At 34.3% G+C, this 8202-nt stretch overlaps 1 long non-coding RNA gene across 1 annotated transcript; it reads right to left on the reverse strand.

Moving 5' to 3' along the window:
• Positions 1-133: 133 nt before the first annotated feature.
• On the reverse strand, positions 134-7863 carry LOC140139375 (uncharacterized). Its single transcript, XR_011857099.1, has 4 exons — positions 7550-7863; positions 7343-7508; positions 6840-6935; positions 134-1389 (listed from the first exon to the last, which is right to left on the reverse strand). It is a non-coding gene; the product is annotated as an uncharacterized lncRNA (long non-coding RNA).
• Between the last annotated feature and the right edge of the window lie 339 nt (positions 7864-8202).

Consider the following 8202-nt stretch of genomic DNA (forward strand, 5'->3'; position numbering starts at 1 on the left):
CCGACGATCAATTGACAATTTTGACCTTTCGTATTGAAGATATGGATTTTTTTTCCCAAAACACCAAAAAATTTGGTCTTTTTGGGGAAAAAATCCATATCTTCAATACGAAAGGTCAAAATTTTCAATTGATCATCGGCTTTTCCTCCCAGCTACACACACTTTAAGAATATATCATTAGATTTATAAAATTTACGTCGAGAACTGTTATATGTCAAAAATGTGAAAAATATCACATTTTAATAATTTGTCATAAAATTTGTATTATATCGGGAATTTCAAAAAATCAAAATTATTTGATATCAGAAAGACATTCTTCGTATTCAGAATGCAATTCGATATGTCTGATGTGCTCTCATGTCCAACAAAAAATACTGTCGAAACGCTCATTCCAGATCCCTTAATAAAATAAAATACATATTGAAGACATCTAAAATGATTTTAATGCAACGGTCTTTCAAACACAGGCTTTTCAGCCGAGAAACCAGGTTGTTCCAAATTCGATAAACCAGTTTTGTCGATTTGAGACAGTTATGTTTATGAAAACCTGGTTTTTCGGTCGAGAAACCTTGTTTTTTTAATCTACAAAATATAATGTTTTCTATTATAATGTTTTGCGGTCTGTGTTACTATAATAGACCATTCCTATAATTTAGCACTTTCCTGCCGTTTGATTGGGTGAACATCGATATCACGCCTTTCTTGTCCTCGCTTTCGTTAGTTTATAATTCATGATATCGATGTTCACCCCAACGGCAGGATAATGCTAATTATAGGAAGGAATAGTCTGTAGCTTTTCTTATCCTCCGAAACAAAACTACGCATGCCTACATTAGGGCCTACAATAAGTAGGCCTACTGCGATATTGCATAGAGCTCATGTAACAAGTTATTCCTCACGGTAAAGTACATATCCCGTAAACGTAGTGTAACGACGATCATCGTTATAGATTCGACTCGCCCCTCCACCGTAGTTATTTGCCACCAATTTCACTTGGTCGGTCGGCTGCAGCTCCAGTGTGATTGTGTTACTATTCTGCTCCGGGTCTCCTTCATTGAGAAGATAAACACTTGCCACTCTCACACCATTTTTCTGCAATTCGATATCCGGTTGGGTGGTATCGCCCCCTTTGCGAATGCTCCAACTAAATACATAGAGACCACTAAGGCGACAGGTGAAAATGTTAGTGCTAAGATCGAAGTCATCTCCGACGTTTGTGATGGTTTCCTGGAATGCTATAACATCTCCATTATTTGGAAGTTGAATGGCAGTCGCCACTGCGGTGAAAGCGGAATATTTGCAGGAACAGAGGTCTGAGTGGGCGCTGTAGATATTGTGAGAGAAGATGAGAACTGAAATGGCACAGAACGTGTTTAGCATCTGGAAAACCTGGAAATTAACAGAAAAACGCCGAAAACAGACCTTAAGGAATCGCATATTAACGTTTGCACAGTATATTTTGTGGGAGCTGAAGAGTACACCAAACATCGAATTGCATCCTGTGTCCTTCTGATATCAAATAATTTTGGTTTTTGTTTAATTTTACGACAAATTATTAAAATTTGATATTTTTTAAATTTTTGATATTTAACAGTCCTTGAAGTAAACTTTATAAATCTAATGATATGTATTTAAAGAGGGAGCCACACCAAAGCAGTTCTTCTGGGGTAAACCAAACCTGCCTGGGTATCAAATTAATCAGTGACAAGGTTATTTTTGAAATTGGCAGGTACTAGTTGATGCAATAACATTAAAACATCAATTAGCACCTGTCAAATTCAGAGATAACCTTGTCACTGATTAATTTGAGGCAGGTTTGGTTCACCCCAAAAGAACTGCTCTAGCGGGGCTTCCTCTTTAAAGTGGATGTAACTGGGATGAAAGCCGACGACCAATTGAAAATTTTGACCTTTCATATTGAAAGAACATTATTAGATTTATATTTAAAATGAACTTGGTGGTTTACTAAATCATTGTTGTTTCAACGTTGTTTCATGAAGGCCAGCCTAGCAGACTAGGTCGACTACACTCATCAGATTTTAATAGACTGTTAAAATATAAAAAATGTGTTCACCGGTCATGTTTACTTCTTAGTCTCAACCAAGACCGGCATTATTTACCTTCGCCGATTTTTAATACAAGGGGAACGAACTTTTTTTACATGCGCGAACGACTAGTCACTATATGACGCCACTCCCTCGAGCAAGCGAATCAGACCATAGATCCCAAAACACCGTTACCATGGTTACAGTTTCCTACAATCAACGAAAAATGTCTTGGAACGCTTGCGTGTAAATAACGGAAAACTGTCACCCCCTCTCCCCCGTGCAATGTTGAGAAATACCAAAGTCTTCAGGGGTTTCCCAATGTGTTCCAACATTGATTGATGGGGAGAGGGGAAGGGTAAATCATTGTTGTAGATGTCATGCTTGTTCCCAGGCAAAATATACGTCATTTCCATGATCATATAAAATTCTGCACGACATTTCGACAGAGTGTACCAAGCGTTCCAAGGACTTTTTTCGTAGATTGTAGATCGCACGGTACTTCCTGTTGGCATTTATCACCGGGATTTATCAATAGGACCAGACTACGCTTAATGTGCTGCGTGCTAGCCAACCTTTATGATATTTTCTCAAAATATCAAGAACTATCTTAAGAACCACTAAACCAATACTAGGCTTGTTTGTACTCATTTTAATGCATTTCTAATTTCAATTATGACCATTTCTGAAATTTTGAAATTAAAAAAAATTAAACTTGTTGTCTGCATTCGACACCCGCATAGAGAGAGTTCAATACCCGGGGATTAATTAATGTTTGATTTTGAGCCAGATGGCCTAGTATACAGGGTGTCCCAGAAAAAATTACCGGGCGAATGAATTAGGACGTAAGTCGAGAAATAGACATCAGAATCAAAATATCTAAACATCGTGTAGCCCATCTTATTCTGCATCTTATACGCTAATTTTACTGGAATCGGTTGACTGATTGCGAAGAAATGAGCGATTACATAACGCATGCCTCAATTCACTTCATTACAAGTTTGAAAGAAAGATCATTCAACACAATGCGCACTAGTGGTTAACACTGTCAATGGGTTTCATATTTTGTTCGGTGAAATCCTTTTCGTTCTTTTTAAACAATCTGTTTCTTTCAAAACATCTAATTAGGTTTTGTTCAAATTTGAAAACCTGCACGATATTGAAAATGAAACCTTTGCATGTACATTATATAAGATGATGCTCGGTATTGTACTTGTAAATATCTTTTTTTCGTTAATGTTGATATAAATGTTTCGTAAAGAATTATTGTATAAAGAATTCCAGCTGGCTTAAAGATTTCTCAAACACATCAATGTTTTTGGAATATTTCCAAGAAATTGTAATACAAAACATTAATGTTGCATGGTATCAAATATCACACGTAAAACTGTAAGCACCTGATCATTGTCATTCTTGGCTCAAATGTTCTTTGGAAAGTTAAAATATAACATATTTGTACAACCTAAAGAATTAAAGTTGGAAAGCTTCCAATTACAGAAATTAAAGTTTTCTCGGACAAACTGTTATTTATCTTCAGTGAAAGCATGAAAAACATAACGCCGTCGGATTATAAAATAGATAATGTGGACTTAATTCAATGAGATACACACATTTTTGGAAGTGGTGAATGAGTATGAAAAAGCACCTGTTGATCAAACTTGGAATGAACTTCATTAATGCCCGCATTATGTAATCGTTAATTTCTTCGCAACCAGTCAACCGAATCAAATATAATTTTCGTATGTGATGCACAATAAAATAGGCAATGCGCTACATTTTATTTGTTTTGATTCTGATGTCTATTTCTCGACTTACGTTCAATTTTATTCACTCGGTTATTTTTTCTGGGACACCCTGTAGATACAGATACGAAATTAGAGCAATATTGTTAACGTTTCCATAAAAAAAAAATTTGTAGTATGCCTATTTCTTTGCTACTAAATGTTAGTTTTCACTGTCGAATCGATTTTTAAAATTTTTTAATTTCAGGCCGATGTCACCAATATGCGTGTCACTCCGTCGGTCTTGACGGAGGTCTGATGTATGCATAAGCATCTCGTACACCATAAGTCATGTGCTAAGAACATCGCGTACACGCGTTCCACTAAAATATTTCAATCGTATGAATAATTTTGTCACAAATACAGCACCTACTCCCCATTCCAGAAAAATACAGCACTATTTTTTTTTTAATTAAGAAATATTATCCAGTTTTGCCAAATGAAACTTAGCTAAATCATAATCCTTTATTTAACTGGCATTGAAAGTCAAATTTTAATATTTGGTCAATTTTTGGAAATTAGAGCCAAAAACATGCGTTTTTCATATGCTGTGACAATCAAGCCCAAAGACTTGTACAAAGAATAAATTTTAAAAGTTATGCATTCTAATTTTTGGAAACACATTTTCTAATCTTTTTCATGACCAATTATCAAAAATAACATAAAATATTAAAATTATGAGCCAACTCTTAGCCTATATAGACTATGAGACATGGGCATTTATCTTTCACTTCCGTAGTCCACTCTTGGGCAGAACATAAAAACATAACAAATCAAGAGTAAATATATGTCTGAATTAATATCCAAAAAGTTCCCACGTTTTACTTTACTCATTTAGGAGTTTTTTGGGGTTAAAAATGAGTTTTTCGTGATTTTTTTCCATTTTTGCCCAAAAATGTCAAATATTAAAATAGCTGTAACTTTAAAAATAAATTGAGTAGAAATTTCATTTCTATTGTAGATGTTACATGTCATATGGATTTCCAACACTGGTGAATAAAAATGTCACAACACAACTCTAAAATATAAAAAAATGGCAAAAACCATATTTTTTGTGCTATTTTGGCCATTTTGACCTAAAATGTAATTTTTGCATGGGAAAAAAAAATAAATATATATTTTCTGGATTTAAAAAATATGTCATTATATCAACCTAGTTATTCTGAACAAAAAAAAAAAGTTATGGTGAATGTCTGTGACCTATAGTTTTTGATCTATGGCCCTTTCAAATTCACATATGGACTAAAATAGCATGTTTATGTCAATTTTTCCAATATTAGGCTGAAAATGGTACTTTTTGTAATTTTAACAAAATTTTCAGTGTTTGGAAAGTGGGAACTTCACATATATTATGGATATATTATAGTACTTTCATTTTAAGCTAGTTGTAGATCCACTGGTAGCTCGGTTTCCATGGCAGAAGCAATTATATCGTCAATTTTACTACTTTCAATGCAGCAAAATCATTTTAGTCATCATTTTACTGCATTGAAAGTAGATAAATGCTGCTACCACGGTAGCGGGCATACTAGTGGATCTTGAAATAGCTTAACATTAAAGTACAATTACATGTTCATATTATTAAGTGAAGTTCCACTTTCCAAAAACTAACGAGTTGGTTAAAATGGCCATAAAGGACCATTTTTGGGGTAATATTGGAAAAATTGAACAAAAACATGCTATTTTAGTCCATATGTGAATTTGAAAGGGCCATAGATCAAAAACTATAGGTCACAGACATTCACCATCATTAACTTTTTTGTTCAGAATAACTAGGTTGACATAATGACATATTTTTGAAATCAATAAAATATATATTTATTTTTTTCCCCATGCAAAAATTACATTTTTAGCTCAAAAATTGCCAAAATAGCACAAAAATATGGATTTTGCCATTTTTTTATATTTTAGAGTTGTGCTGTGACATTTTTATTCACCAGTGTTAGACATCCATGTGATATGTAACATCTACAATAGAAATGAAATTTCTACTCAATTTATTTTGAAAGTTACAGCTATTTTAATATTTGACATTTTTTTGGCAAAAATGGAAAAAAAACACGAAAAACTAATTTTTAACCCCAAATAACTCCTAAATGTGCAAAGTAAAACGTGGGAACTTTTTGGATACTAATTCAGACATATCTTTACTCTTGATTTGTTGTGTTTTCATGTTCTGCCCAAGAGGGGACTACAAAAGTGGAAAAACCAAGGGCCGTAGAGATGCATGGCCCATAGTCTAATACTCAAGATTTTGATTCCTTAGACTTGTGCCCAGTCTTAGAATTTTGTCACCATAATTGTAAGAAAACGTGCAAAAATGCACGTTTTAGGCCCGTTTTCCCTCAGATTGCAAAAAATATTAAAATTTGACTTTTATTATCAGTTAGAACTAGCTTAAGGATTAGGATTAGGATTTAACCATGTTTAATTTGGCAAAACAGGATAATACTTTTTTAATCCCCAAAATGTAGTGCTGTATGTTTATAGGGAGGAAAGCATTGATTTTGCAGGTTACGTAAATTTATTATTAAAGAATTTTGAAAGGTGTTGAAATGATTGGTATTAATCTAGGCGCACTCAATACTAACATTAAAACAGATTCAAGGTTTTTGTTCAAACTTTTAATGTATTTCTAAAGCTGTCTGCTTCGTTGGGAACGTATGAATGCTGCTATTCTAAAAATGGGGCAAAATAAATTCCTTTTTTGGTTTTATCACAATACAAGAATATAAAAGTAATTAAGCATCCATTTTTTTCATAGCTGGCCAGAAAACATAGTATTCTCTTGGTCGGGCTGACGTCACACAGGGGGAAAAGTCTTGTAAAACCAGTGTGCGCATGTGCAGTCCCCCTTTCTCGAGTTGGTTGCTATGTGCGGGCAAAGGAGACAATGTTCCCGGATGTCCGACCGAGTGAATAGGCCTATTACACTTACCTTTCATTTTTATAACATTGCCAAGTGATGTTTGATAATATATAAAAATAAATCAACTTTATTTAGGTAACTTACCATGTTGACAGAGTATAATGGAACTCCAAACTGGTGTACATCAAATGATTTTTGACTAGCTGAGTATTTGTGCTGGTGAAGCGGTAAATGAAGCCTCTATTAGTCAGTATTAAAAAAGAACAAGAAAGTAATCCCGATAACTACGTGAAAAACAGTTACAGTGCCGTTAAATATCTCAAAACTTTATCTCAAAACTTTTTATGCAGAGCATAACGCATAGCAGTTAACCCGGGCAGTTAACATCGTGTACATTCATGACATTGGTCATTTTCAAGTTTTTTCTTTATCGTTCAATCATTCATTCATTTCTCGATGTGTTCTCCGTGCCTGTAATATATGTCTCTCTCTGATAGTCATTCGAATTTTTTTTTGCAATAAAGAGACTATTCATATGACATATAGCCTAGTTCAACTTTCATCACAATCTCATAAAGATAACTCTTAAAATCTGACGATTCCCTCTCGAAATGTTACTTAAAAAAACCAATGCGATATACACCTACCGTAACCAGTGGTAGTCCCAGTTAAGATGATAAGTTGAAAACCGAGGTAGGTCTATTCTAGCTGAATTGAAGCTTATTGTGTCGGTAGTTTCAAGCCACTGATGTTACCGTTATTCAATATTTTATTTATGTAGCCAGAAAATTATAATCAGATTTTCAACAGCACCTTGTTTTTGACCAATAAAATGGGCCGTTCTTTCCCAGCACCTTGTTTTTGACCAATAAAATGGGCCGTTCTTTCCCAGCACACAGTTTATAAGAAACGAATCACCATATTGATCAAGTCTCTGTCGTTTACTGGGAGCGACGAATATGGCAAGCCACAAGAGTCAAAATAGTCCGGCTGCCAAACTCAATTTTGCCACAGAAGCTTGTTTTGGTTTTTGATAGATATTGCTTCTCAAGACCACCAACTTCAAAAATAAGTTTACTGGACCTTTGTCAGCATTGAGCATTGTGAGATATGACGGGTCAAAGTTCACAGGTCAAAATTCAAACTGCTCAAATGTTGTTGTTGAACAGTTCCCCAAATTATTCTTCTTGTCATGACGATCCCGAAAAAGTACGGTATACCTTTACCTATCTGGAGCAAAAAGGTTAAAGGTCACGATTTGACCTCCACAGGGGTCAAAAAATTGCTCATGCTCATTTACCTAAACAAACTTTTTTCATTGATTTCTTGTATTAACCTTATTATACCGGTAGGTACCGGTAGTCATGTCCTTTCTACACGACATACGGTGTTTTGAACACCATATATAACTTTCAAATTCATGAAGATAATGAAAAGGTCATTAAATATCTGTCCTATTTACCATTTCAAAGTTATTTGACATTTATTGTCGTTACATTTCCTTAAT

Source organism: Amphiura filiformis, chromosome 18 (assembly GCF_039555335.1).
Source record: "Amphiura filiformis chromosome 18, Afil_fr2py, whole genome shotgun sequence".
In the NCBI taxonomy this organism is placed as follows: Eukaryota; Metazoa; Echinodermata; class Ophiuroidea; order Amphilepidida; family Amphiuridae; genus Amphiura; species Amphiura filiformis.